The following is a 14,853-nucleotide window of genomic DNA, read 5'->3' as shown; positions in this document are numbered from 1 at the left end:
TAAATGTGTGATGTTTTGATGTATGTATATGTTGAGAAGTGTTCGCCACAATAAGGTTAGTTAACACATCTTTTCCCAGGTAGCACTAGTGATAAAGAACCCACTTGCAGGAGACGTAAGAGATTTGGGTTCAACCTCTGGGTCAGGAAGATTCCCTGGAGGAGGGCGTGGCAAATCCACTCCATCCCCACTCCATGTATTCTTGCTTGAAGAAACCCATGGAGAGGGGAGGCTGGCAGTCTATGGTCCATTGAGTCACAGAGAGTCAGGGACAACTGACTTTTTTTTTAACACATTGCACAGCACATCTTTTACATTACATAATAACCATTTTGTTTTTGTTGTTATGGTGAGAACAGTAAAGAAATGTTCAAGTATATTATACAGTATTGTTATCTGTAGTCATCATGCTATGCATTAGATCCCTGGAACTTATTCATCTTATAATTGAAAGGTTGTAATTTTAACCAACATCTTCCCCAGCCCCCAGATACCAGCAGCCCCCATTCTACTCTCATTTTCTGTAAGTTTGCTGTTTTTAGATTTCATGTGTAAGTGAGATCACAGAGTATTTATCTTCCTCTGTACAACTATTTCACTTAGCATAGTGCCCTCAAGATCTATCCATATGGTCCCAAATGGTAGAATTTTCTTCTTTTTTTAATGGCTGAATAATATTTGTGTGTCTGTTTTGCAAGGTGACACTTCTTCATGACTTATTCCCCTCAATCGTACATAAATTGGAAGGATAATGCAGCCATTTATTCCTCAAGTGTATACCCTAATGAATGAGTTCCCACTAGGTGCCAGGCACGTTGTTAGGGGTTGGGAATGCAACAGTGAGCAAGACAGCCCTGGCCTCAATCTCCACAGTGTTTTGTTGTTGGTCAGTCACTCAGCTGTGTCCAGATCTTTGGAACCCCATGGACTGCAGCACGCCAAGTGTCCCTGTCCTTCACCATCTCTTGGAGCTTGCTCAAGCTCATGTGCGTTACGTTAGTGATACCATCCAACCATCTCATTCTCTGCCTCCCCTTTTCCTGCTGCCTTCAATCTTTCTCAGCTCAAGGTCTTTTCTGAGTCAACTCTTCACATCAAGTAGCCAAAGTATTGGAGCTTCAGTTTCAGCATCAGTCCTTCCAATGAATATTTAGAACTAATTTCCTGTAGGATTCACTGGTTTGATCTCCTTGCAGTCCAAAGGACTCTCAAGAGTCTTCTCCAACACCACAGTTCAAAAGCATCAGTTCTTTGGTGCTCAGCCTTCTTTATGGTCCAAGTCTCACACCCATACATGACTATTGGAAAAACCATAGCTTTGACTAGACAGACCTTTGTTGGCTTTTTAATACATTGTCTAGGTTTGTCATAGCTTTTATTCCAAGGAGCAAGCATTGCTCAGAGTTTAGCAATGAAGAAAAAGTATCTCTTGTCTATGAATGAAGAAAAGAAATCCTGATCCCTTACTTTCTTTTTCTGAAATAATTTTTAATTAAAAATTTATAGTACATGAAAAAATAATATGTAAAAATGCAAATCAAAACCGCAGTGAGATACCATTTCACGCCCATTACAGTGGCTTATTATTTTAGAAAAGAAGTGAGGATGGGAAACAAGTTTTGGCAAGGATGTGGAGAAATTGGAACCCTCAATCATGGGAATGTAAAATGGTGCAGCTGCTGTGGAGGACAGTTTGGCAGTTCCTCGAAAAGGTAGAATTACCATATGAACCAGCAATTCTAGATATTTTCCTAAAAGCATTGAAAGCAGAAACTCAAACAGATACTTATCCACCAATCTTCATAGTATTATTCATAATAGCCAAAGGTAGAAATCAAGTATTCATCAACAGATAAATGGATAAACAAGATGTGGTATATCCACATAATGGAATACTACTCAGCCTTAAAAAGGGTGGAAAATATTACATATGCTACACCATGGATGAAAATTGAGAAACCTATGCTAAATATAATAAGCCTGTCAAAAGGGACAAATATTTTACGATGCTACTAATATGAGTTACCTTTAATAGGTAAATTCATAGAGACAGAAAAATATTGGTTATCAGAGGTAGGGGGAAGGGAAATGGGGAGTTATTTAATGGGGGCAGAGTTTCTATTTGGGATGATGAAAAAGTTCTAGAAATGAAGAGTGGTGAAGTTTGTGTAATACTGTGACTTTACTATACTACTGAATTGTGCATTTAAAAATGGCTATAATGTGAATTTTATGTGTATTTTAATCACAACATGTGAATACTTTCCTTTTACTAGAAAATTAAACATTATAGACAAGGTTAGAGCCCTCTTTGACCACTTCCTTCATCCTGATTCTAGTCACCCCTGTTCAGTGCTTCTGTGCTTACTTTGCTAGAGTTTTTTTTTTTTTTTTAATATTTATCTGTATTCATATGTACTTACCAAAATGCTATGTATTTTCAGCTTTATCCAAAAAACATATCTGTTTTAGTATGGAGATGTGAATCCATGGTTTGCAGTGAAAAATGTTCTAAGCAGCAAGGCTACCTGGCTTATTAATGGAGACTTCCTTTTTTTTTTTTTGATGGATATACATCTTTAAAAGGTTTTTTTTTTTTTCAGTTTTCTTTTTTTTTGTTGTTGTGGCAGGGTTAGTGCCTGCAGACCCACTTTTGTTTATGCTAAAGCTGGCCAGCTCAGGTTTCACTCCTGCCCTAGGGAACACTCTGTTCTCCTTGCTGAATTCCAGGTATAGACTCCCAGTTTCGGGTCACTGCTCTTTTTTGCACAGGGCTGCTTTAGTAGGCAGTCTCTCAGTGTGCATAACTTTATTTAAATCATTTTCTTTTCCTTTTCCCATTTCTATTACAGCTTCTAGTTTGCAGAAATATCAAATAGATGTCAGAATTTATATTAAAAAATTTTTATCTTCTGTGTTCAAAGATGATGCATCCTCATTCTGAGAAAATTAAGGCAATTTAGAATGGTTGCAAAGCAGAATGTATATGCATTTTGATAATCTTTCCAGACATTTCTTAATGTAATTACCCACAGGTGCCAAACATAATTTTACGTAAGTAGGATCATACTATGTACATTGTATTGCAGTTTGCTTTTTTAAATTAAAAAAGGAAATCTGTATAGTTTTCTGTGTCAGTGAATAGATATACAAACCCATTTTTGACTCACAACAATACTTTTAAAAATAGAATGGGATTTGCTCTTATTCTATAGAAAAGCACAAAGAAGCAAACATTCTCCCAGCCTTGAATGCTTACAGGGAACAGTTTGTTAAATTAAAAGAAACACATCTATGAGATTAAAAAATTCATGCTACAAAAAGTTCCCTTTTTGGGAGGGTGGCTTCCCTTGTGGTTCAGCTGCTAAAGAGTCTGCCTGCAACATGGGAAACCTGTGTTTGATCCCTGGGTTGGGAAGATCTCCTGGAGAAGGGAAATGCTAACCACTCTAGTATTCTGGCCTGGAGAATTCCATGGACTATCCAGTCCATGGGGTTGCAAAGGGTCGGACACTACTGAGCAACTTTCACTTTCAAAAAGTTATAAAGTAAAAAGTGAATGTTGAGAGCCACGCTCCCTTTCTTAGTTCATTTACCCAAGGCTAAAATGCCTTTCTTAGTTTCTTGTGAATCCTTCAAAACATACAAAATTATTTACATATACTTATTTCTGTCTCTTTTTTTGTCTTTAACACAAAAGATCATAGTATACAGTTACTTACTTTGCTTTTATCATTTAATACATTATGGGGTTAGTTCCCTAACAGGAAGGTATAAAATATAATATAGTGTAATATAATATGCATGCATGCTACATCACTTCAGTTGTGTCCAACTCTTTGCAACCCTGTGAACTATAGCCTGCCAGGCTTCTCTGTCCATGGGATTCTCCAGGCAAGAATACTGGAGTGGGTTGCCATGCCTTCCTCCAGACCTTCCTGACCCAGGGATCAAACCTGCATCTCTTACGTCTCCTATAATTGCAGGTGGTATTTGCAGGTGGGTTCTTTACCACTGGTGCCACCTGGGAAGCCTATAATATAATATAATATATAATAAATATATTTCTGGGCTGCTAAAAATGTCAGTTGTTAGAGTCTGCCACAATTTATTTGATCGGTTTCCTATCATGGTAATTTTGACTGTTGCCAGAGTTTTCCTTGTTTGTTTATTGTAGGTTTTGATTTTACTGTTACAAATAATATTACAAGAATACCTATGTACTTATGTTACCGAGTCCAAGCTTGTTTCGCTGGCCACACAACAGGCCAATGACTTGGAGACGAGGTGTTGAGGCAAAGTATGTGACTTTTTTGCATTTACAATGAAAAGCAAGTCAAAGAAACAATTACAACATAGAGTCAGAATTGATTCTTCTCTTCAACATTTATCTTAAGAAGTCTTGCCAGCATATCCACAGAGAGTATCCTAAGCAATGAGGACTGGGTTAAATGATGTATGTGTCTTACATTTTGAACAAAATTACCAAATTTGTTTCCTAAAATTCCACAAGCACTGGTTATCAAAAGTTTTAGCTGTTGCCAATCAAATACATTACAATTAGTATCTTGTTCTGATTTGCATTTACTATATTATGAATGAAGTTGGGATACTTTAAAAATGTTCATTGGCCATTTGTAGTTTTTTCCTTGAAACGTTTATTCACTGTGGTTTTCTCCTGGGCTGTTCATCTTTTTCAATAGTTATCAGTAGAAGATGGCAGAGGACTAGGACGGGGAGACCACTTTCTCCCCCACAAATTCATCGAAAGAGCATTTGAATGCTGAGCAAATTCCACAAAACAACTTCTGAACACTGGCAGAGGACATCAGGCACCCAGAAAGTCAGCCCATTGTCTTTGAAAGGAGTTAGGACAAAATATAAAAGATACAGAGAGACAAAAGAATTAGGGACAGAGACCTGTCCTGGGGAGGAAGTCTTAAAAGAGAAGTTTCCAAACACCAGGAAGCTCTCTTCACCGGCAGGTCTGTGGGGAGTTTTAGAATCTCAGAGGGCAACATAACTGGGAGGAAACATAAATAAATAAAACCCACAGATTATGTGCCTAATGGTAACTCCCAGGGGAGAAGTAGCCCAGATGCTCGCATCCACCACCAGCAAGCGGGGGCTGAACAGGGAGGTGTGGGCTGCATTGCTTAGGATAAGGACCAGGCCTGAATGCCCTGAGGGCAATCTGAGGGAGCTAACATGAGACAGCAACCCAAACTGTGGGATAACCAGAAAAAGAGAGGAAAAAAAAAGGAAAGGAAAGAGAGAGAAAACTTTTCCACGAAAATCTCTAACCTAAGGCACTGCTGGCGGCTCACAGAACAAAGGACTGAGCAAGTACCAGAGGAAAGCTAGCCGGCTGCGGGCTGGCCCATCCCCCGCTGGAGGCAGGGAGGCAGGCGGGAGGCAGCCAGAGCTGGAAAGGGGCAATCTCGGCCCAGAGACAGCATCCTCTACCAAACTGCGAGCAGGCTCCCAGTTGCTAACCAAGACTTCCTGGGATTCTGGACTGTTGACATCCGCCAGGAGAGTCGCAGCCAGAGATCAGCGCCCCAGAGGAGACACATGGCAGACCTGAGATGCCGCTCCCGCTGTGCACCCAGGAAACTGAGCGGCTGGGATGGGGGAGGTGATAAGACTCACTGGCCCACCTAGGGAGAGTGCACTCGCCAAGCACCTGGCCACCTGAGCTGCTCGGACCTGGGAAGGGCACAAAACCCAGGCCCAACTGAGTCTGTGCCTTTGTGGAGTACCCGAGAACCTGAACCTGAGCAGCTTAGACCTGGGAAGTGCATGCAACCCAGGGCCCACTTTAGGCAGTTCCCCTGCAAAGCAACCTGGAGCCTGAGCAGTGTAAACTGGGAAAGCAACACACCGTGAGCAGGGGCAAACCCAGTGTGGCCCAGACACTGGGAGCACTCCCCACACATGCCAGTGATATTTGTTTGCAGTGTTCCTTACTCCCTACAGCACGACTGAACAAGTGAGCCTAAATAAGTGACCACCTTTGCCCCCTTGTGTCAGGGTGGAAATTAAGTACTGAAGAGACTTGCAAACAGAAGAAGCCAAAATAAACAGAGGGAACCACTTTGGAAGTGACAGGTGCAACAGATTAAAACCCTATAGTTAGCACCAACTACATTGGAAGGGGCCTATAGATCTTGAGAAGTATAAGCTGGAACAAGGGACTATCTGAAACTGAACTGAACCCACACTGCCCACAACAGCTCCAGAGAAATCCCTAGATAGATTTTTCCTATTATCATTTTTTAAATTAAAAAAATTTTTTTTAATTTTAAGTCCTCTATTACTCCTTTAATTTTCATTGTTTATGACCAACCTAAATAGCATATTCAAAAGCAGAGACATTACTTTGCTGACTAAGGCCCATCTAGTCAAGGCTATGGTTTTTCCTGTGGTCATGTATGGATGTGAGAGTTGGACTGTGAAGAAGGCTGAGCGCCGAACAATTGATGCTTTTGAACTGTGGTGTTGGAGAAGACTCTTGAGAGTCCCTTGGACTGCAAGGAGATCCAACCCGTCCATTCTGAAGGAGATCAACCCTGGGATTTCTTTGGAAGCAATGATGCTAAAGCTGAAACTCCAGTACTTTGGCCACCTCATGAGAAGAGTTGACTCACTGGAAAAGACTTTGATGCTGGGAGGGATTGGGGGCAGGAAAAGAAGGGGACGACCGAGGATGAGATGGCTGAATGGCATCACTGACTCGATGGACATGAGTCTGAGTGAACTCCGGGAGTTGGTGATGGGAAGGGAGGCCTGGCATGCTGCAATTCATGGGGTCGCAAAGAGTCGGACACAACTGAGTGACTGAACTGAACTGAACTGAACCTACTATTACTTTGCAAAAAAAGACCCGATTTTTTAAAGCAAACTTCATATATATTTTTTATTTTTTTGATTTTGTTTTGTTTTTTTAATATTGTATTTTTGAGAGTCTAATGTCTACTCTAGATTTTTAATCTTTGCTTTTTGGTATTTGTTACCAATTTTGTACCTTTAATAATCCAATCTTCAATACCCATCTTTACTTAGGAGTGTGATTACTGGCTTAATTAGTCTCTCCCCCTTTTGACTCTCCTTTTTCTCCTCCAGGTCACCTCTATCTCCTCCCTCCCCCTTCTCTTCTCCAAACGCTGTGAATCTCTTTGTGTGTTCCAGGCTGTAGAGAACACTTAGGGAACCGATTACTGGCTAGATCTGTCTCTCTCCTTTTGATCCCCCCTTTTATCCTCCTGGCCACCTCTGTCTCCTTCCTCCTGCTTCTCTTCCCTGTGTATCTACGTGAACATCTCTGAGGGATCCAGACTGTGGAGAGCACATAGGGAAGTGATTACTGGCTAGCTTGCTCTCTTCTCTTTTGATTTCCCCTCTCTCCTCCTGGTCACTTCTATCTCCCTCTTCCCTCTTCTCTTCTCCATGTAACTCTGTGCACCTCTCTGGGTGTTCCTCACTGTGGAGAAACTTTTTATCATTAACCTAGATGTTTTATCATCAGTGCAGTATGGATGGAGAAGTGTTGAGGCTACTGTAAGAGTAAGACTGAAAACCAGAGGCAGGAGGCTTAAGTCCAAAACCTGAGAACACCAGAGAACTCCTGACTCCAGAGAACATTAATCGGTAAGAGTGCATCCAAAAGCCTCCATACCTACACTGAAACCAGGCACCACCCAAGAGGCAACAAGTTCCAGAGCAAGACATGCCATGCAAATTCTCTAGCAATGCAGGAACATAGCCCTGAGCTTCAATATACAGGCTGCCCAAAGTCACACCAAACCCATAGACATCTCAAAACTCACTACTGGACAGTTCATTGCACTCCAGGGAGAAGAAATCCAGCTCCACCCACCAGAACACTGACGCAAGCTTCCCTAACCAGGAAACCTTGACAAGCCACTCGTCCAACCCCACTCATGGGGAGGAACCTCCACAGTAAACAGGAACCACAAACTGCCAGAATACAGAAAGGCCACCCCAAACACAGCGATCTAAACAAGATGAAAAGGCAGAGAAGTACTCAGCAGCTAAAGGAATGTGATAAATGCCCACCAAACCAAACAAAAGAGGAGGAAATAGGGAGTCTACCTGAAAAAGAATTCAAAATAATGATAGTAAAAATGATCCAAAATCTTGAAAACAAAATGGAGTTACAGATAAATAGCCTGGAGACAAGGATTGAGAAGATGCAAGAAATGTTTAACAAGGACCTAGAAGAAATTTTTAAAAAGCCAATGAATAATGCAGTAACTGAGATAAAAAACATTCTGGAGGGAACCAACAGTAGCATAACGGAGGCAGAAGATAGAATAAGTGAGGTAGAAGCTAGAAGGGTAGAAATAAATGAAGCAGAGAGGAAAAAAGAAAAAAGAACTGAAAGAAATGAGGACAACCTCAGAGACCTCTGGGACAATGTTAATGCCCCAACATTTGAATCATAGGAGTCCCAGAAGAAGACAAAAAGAAAGGCCATGAGAAAATAATGAAGAATATAATAGTTGAAAACTTTCCTAAAATGGGGAAGGAAATAATCACCTAAGTCCAAGAAACCCAGAGAATCCCAAACAGGATAAACCCAAGGTAAAATACCCCAAGACACATGTTACTCAAATTAACGAAAATCAAACACAAAGAACAAATATTCAAAGCAGCAAGGGAAAAACAACAAATAACACACAATGGGATTCCCATAAGGATAACAGCTGATCTTTCAATAGAAACTCTTCAAGCCAGAAGGGAATGGCAGGACATACTTAAAGTGATGAAAGAGAAAAACCTAAAACCAGATTATTGTACCCAGCAAGGATCTCATTCTAGAGAGAAATCAAAAGCTTTACAGACAAGCAAGAGCTGAGAGAATTTAGCATCACCAAACCAGCTCTTCAACAAATACTAAAGGATCTTCTCTAGACAGGAAACACAGAAAGGGTGTAAACTCTAAGTCAAAACAACAACGTAAATGGCAATGGGATCATACTTATCAATAATTACCTTAAATGTAAATGGGTTGGATGCCCCAATCAAAAGACAAAGACTGGCTGAATGGATACAAAAATAAGACCCCTATATATGCTGCCTACAAGAGACCCACTTCAAAACAAGGGACACATACAGACTGAAAGTGAAGGGCTGGAAAAAGATATTTCACACAAGTGGAGACCAAAAGAAAGCAGGAGTAGCAATACTCATATCAGATAAAATAGACTTTGAAATAAAGGCTGTGAAAAGAGACAAAGAAGGACACTACATAATGATCAAAGGATCAATCCAAGAAGATATAACAATTATAAATATATATGCACCCAACATAGGAGCACTGCAATATGTAAGGCAAATGCTAACAAGTATGAAAGGGGAAATTAACAGTAACACAATAATAGTGGGAGACTTTAATACCCCACTCACACCTATCGATAGATCAACTAAACAGAAAATTAACAAGGAAACACAAACTTTAAGTGATCCAATAGACCAGTTAGACCTAATTGATATCTATAGGACATTTCACCCCAAGACAATGAATTTCACCTTTTTCTCAAGTGCACATGGAACCTTCTCCAGGATAGATCACATCCTGGGCCATAAATCTAACCTTGATAAATTCAAAAAAATTGAAATCATTCCAAGCATCTTTTCTGACCACAATGCAGTAAGATTAGATGTCAATTACATGAAAAAAAAACTATTAAAAATTCCAACATATGGAGGCTAAACAACACACTTCTGAATAACCAACAAATCACAGAAGAAATAAAAAAAAGAAATCAAAATATGCATAGAAATAAATGAAAACACAACAACTCAAAACCTATGGGACACTGTAAAAGCAGTGCTAAGGGGAAGGTTCATAGCAATACAGGCTTACCTCAAGAAACAAGAAAAGTCAAATAAATAACCTAACTCTACACCTAAAGCAACTAGAAAAGGAAGAAATTAAGAACCCCAGGGTTAGTGGAAGGAAAGAAATGTTAAAAATTAGGGCAGAAATAAATGCAAAAGAAACAAAAGAGACCATAGCAAAAATCAGCAAAGCTAAAAGCTGGTTCTTTGAGAAGATAAATAAAATTGACAAACCATTAGCCAGACTCATCAAGAAACAAAGGGAGAAGAATCAAATCAACAAAATTCAAAATGAAAATGGAGAAATCTCAACAGACAGCACAGAAATACAAAGGATCATAAGAGACTACTATCAGCAACTATATGCCAATAAAATGGACAACTTGGAAGAAATGGATAAATTCTTAGAAAAGTATAACTTTCAAAAACTGAACCAAGAAGAAGTAGAAAATCTTAACAGACCCATCACAAGCACAGAAATCAAAGCTGTAATCAGAAATCTTGCAGCAAACAAAAGCCAGGGACCAGATGGCTTCACAGCTGAATTCTACCAAAAATTTAGAGAAGAGCTAACAGCTATCCTTGTCAAACTCTTCCAGAAAATTGCAGAGGAAGGTAAACTTCCAAACTCATTCTATGAGGCCACCATCACCCTAATACCAAAACAGGACAAAGATGCGACAAAAAAAGAAAACTACAGGCCAATATCACTAATGAACATAGATGCAAAAATCCTTAACAAAATTCTAGCAAACAGAATCCAACAACATATTAGAAAGATCATACATCATGCCCAAGTGGGCTTTATCCCAGGGATGCAAGGATTCTTTAATATCCACAAATCAATCAATGTAATACACCACATTAGCAAATTGAATGATAAAAACCGTATGATTATCTCAATAGATGCAGAGAAAGCCTTTGACAAAATTCAACATCCATTTATGATAAAAAACCCTCCAGAAAGCAGGCATAGAAGGAACATACCTCAATATAATAAAAGCCATATATGATAAACCCACAGCAAACATTACCTTCAATGGTGAAAAATTGAAAGCATTTCCCCTAAGGTCAGGAACAAGACAAGGGTGCCCACTCACCACTACTATTCAACATAGTTTTGGAAGTTCTAGCCACAGCAATCAGAGAAGAAAAAGAATAAAAGGAATCCAGATTGGAAAAGAAGTAAAACTCTCACTGTTTGCAGATGACATGATCCTCTACATAGAAAACCCTAAAGACTCCACCAGAAAATTACTAGAGCTAATCAATGAATATAGTAAAGTTTAAGGATATAAAATTAACACACAGAAATCCCTTGCATTCCTATATACTAACAATGAGAAAACAGAAAGAAAAATTAAGGAAACAATTCCATTCACCATTGCAATGAAAAGAATAAAACACTTAAGAACATATCTACCTAAAGAAACAAAAGACTGATATATAGAAAACTATAAAACACTGATGAAAGAAATCAAAGAGGACACAAATAGATGGAGAAATATACCATGTTCATGGATTGGAAGAATCAATATAGTGAAAATGAGTATACTACCCAAAGCAATCTATAGATTAAATGCAATCCCTATCAATTTACCAACAGTATTTTTCACAGAACTAGAACAAATAATTTCACAATTTTTATGGAAATACAAAAAACCTTGAATAGCCAAAGCAATCTTGAGAAAGAAGAATGGAACTGGAGGAATCAAGCTGCCTGACTTCAGGCTATAGTAGAAAGTTACAGTCATTAAGACAGTATGGTACTGCTACAAAGACAGAAATATAGATCAATGGAACTAAATAGAAAGCCCAGAGATAAATCCATGCATCAGTGGACATCTTATCTTTGACAAAGGAGGAAAGAATATAGAATGGAGAAAAGACAATCTCTTTTAACAAGTGGTGCTGGGAAAACTGGTCAACCACCTGTAAAAGAATGAATAGAACACTTTCTAACACCATACACAAAAATAAACTCAAAATGGATTAAAGATCTACACATAAGAACAGAAACTATAAAACTCCTAGAGGAAAACAAAGGCAAAACACTCTCTGACATAAATCACAGCAGGATCCTCTATGACCCACCTCTCAGACTAATGGAAATAAAAGCAAAAATAAACAAATGGGACCTAATTAAACTTAAAAACTTTTGCACAATGAAAGAAATTATAAGCAAAGTGAAAAGACAGCCTTCAGAATGGGAGACAATCATAGCAAACGAAGCAACTGACAAATAATTAGTCTCAAAAATATATAAGCAACTCCTGCAGCTCAACTCCAGAAAAATAAATGACCCAATCAAAAAATGGGTCAAGGAACTAAACAGACATTTCTCCAAAGAAGACATACAGATGGCTAACAAACACATGAAAAGATGCTCAACATCACTCATTATCAGAGAAATGCAAATCAAAATCACAATGAGGTACCATCTCATGCTGGTCAGAATGGCTGCTATCCAAAAGTCTACAAACAATAAATGCTGGAGAAAGTGTGGAGAAAAGGGAACCCTCTTACACTGTTGGTGGGAATGCAAACTAGTTCAGCCACTATTGGAAATAGAACTGCCATATGACCAGCAATCCCACTGCTGGGCATACACACCAAGGAAACCAGAATTGAAAGAACCCAATGTTCATTGCAGCACTGTTTATAATAGCCAGGACATGGAAGCAACCTAGATGTCCATCAGCAGATGAATAGACAAGAAAGCTGTGGTATATATACACAATGGAGTATTACTCAGCCATTAAAAAGAATCCATTTGAATCAGTTCTAATGAGGGGGATGAAAGTGGAGCCTATTATACAGAGTGAAGTAAGCCAGAAATAAAAACACCAATACAGTATACTAATGCCTATATATGGAATTTATAAAGATGGTAATGATGATCCTATATGTGAGACAGCAAAAGAGACACAGATGTAAAGAACAGACTTTGGGATTTTGTGGGAGAAGGCAAGAGTGGGATGATTTGAGAGAATAGCGTTGAAACATGTATATTATCATATGTGAAACAGATTGCCAGTCCAGGTTTGATGCATGAGACAGGGTGTTCAGGGCTGGTGCACTGAGATGACCCAGAGGGATGGGATGGGGAGGGAGGTGGGAGGGGGGTTCAGGATGGGGAACACATCTACCCTCATGGCTGATTCATGTCAATGTATGGCAAAACCACTACAATATTGTAAAGTAATTAGCCTCCAATTAAAATAAATAAATTTTTAAAAAAGAAATGCTGATAATATATATTAAAAAAATAGTTATCAGTAGAATTTATATGAATACCTAAGGCAAAGCATTACATTATTTTATAATTTATTCAACTACCTAATGATGAACACTTAGGGCATTTACAACATTATACTGCAGTTTCGAGCATTCTTATACTGACATACTTATCTGTACCAAATATCTCTTTAAGTTAGATTTTTAGAAATGGAATTCCTTATTTACACCCAAAGTATTTGTCAAAATTTTCAAAACACCATTGTTTAATGGGGGAAAAGTGCACGTGGGAGAAAAGAAGAGGAATGAAACAGTTTCTCCTAAGTGTAAGGCTGCTGCTAAGTCACTTCAGTCGTGTTTGACCCTGTGCGACCCATAGACGGCACCCACCAGGCTCCCCTGTCCCTGGGATTCTCAAGGCAAGAACACTGGAGTGGGTTGCCATTTCCTTCTCCAATGCATGAAAGTGAAAAGTGAAAGTGAAGTTGCTCAGTCATGTCTGACTCTTAGCAACCCCATGGACTGCAGCCTACCAGGCTCCTCCGTCCATGGGATTTTCCAAGCAAGATTACTGGAGTGGGTTGCCATTGCCTTCTCCAAAGTGTAAGGCTAATCAGCTCTAAATTAGGGTTGAACTATTAGTCTAATTGATGTTATTATCTTAATTGCTTTCATCAGTAAGCTTCTAAAAAAATCCCAAATCTCCTTCTCTATTTGTGTTTCTCTATTTACAGACCTCTTGGGAGTCTATAAATCCTATGGAGAAAAAAAGAAAAAAGCTATAATAGTTTTGTAATTTTAAATTGAATAATAGTGTTTAAAAATTGTTAGCACATTCTGAATCATTTTATGGCCATGCAGTTTTTATTTTGGCTTTAAATTTCTGTTTACAATTGTCTGAGTTGGTAAAATTGTCTGAGTTTACAATTGTCTGAGTTTACAATTGTCTGAGTTTGATATTGTCTGATTTCCATGTTTTAATCTGATTTTAATGTTTGAAGGAACATTTAACATTGTGGTAGTTCATGAATTTAAACTGAATGGAGAGAAGTAGTGGGAGAGTTAAGTCAGTTACCTATGGCACTAGTGGACTCCTGGGGAAGCGGAGTTCAAAAGAAACTGCACAAACCAACCCGTTAAATTAGAAGAATGCAGGAGACTATTTGGTGGAGGATGAATGACTTAAATCCTGTCTTTGTACCTCACATATTAATTAATGATAAGTGTGGTAGAAAATATGGAGTGAAGAAACTCAGTTCAGTTCAATTCAGTCGCTCAGTCGTGTCCGACTGTTTGCAACCCCATGAATCGCAGCACGCCAGGCCTCCCTGTCCATTACCAACTCCTGGAGTCCACCCAAACCCATGTGCATCGAGTTGGTGATGCCATCCAGCCATCTCATCCTCTGTCGTCCCCTTCTCCTCCTGCCCACAATCCCTCCCAGTATCAGAGTCTTTTTCCAGTGAGTCAACTCTTTCACATGAGGTGGCCAAAGTATTGGAGTTTCAGCTTCAGCATCCATCCTTCCAGTGAACACCCAGGACTGATCTCCTTTAGAATGGACTGGTTGGATCTCCTTGCAGTCCAAGGGACTCTCAAGAGTCTTCTCCAACACCACAGTTCAAAAGCATCAATTCTTTGGAAACTTTACATTTCTGATTTGAGTAATAACTGGATTAGAATACCAATTTAGGCCCAATTGTATTAATGACCACAGTGCCAGCCTCAGTCTTATAGGAGTTATGGAGA

The sequence above is a fragment of the Capricornis sumatraensis genome, chromosome 2 (assembly GCF_032405125.1).
Source record: "Capricornis sumatraensis isolate serow.1 chromosome 2, serow.2, whole genome shotgun sequence".
Taxonomy (NCBI): domain Eukaryota; kingdom Metazoa; phylum Chordata; class Mammalia; order Artiodactyla; family Bovidae; genus Capricornis; species Capricornis sumatraensis.
Note: the sequence above shows the minus strand (reverse complement) of the source record.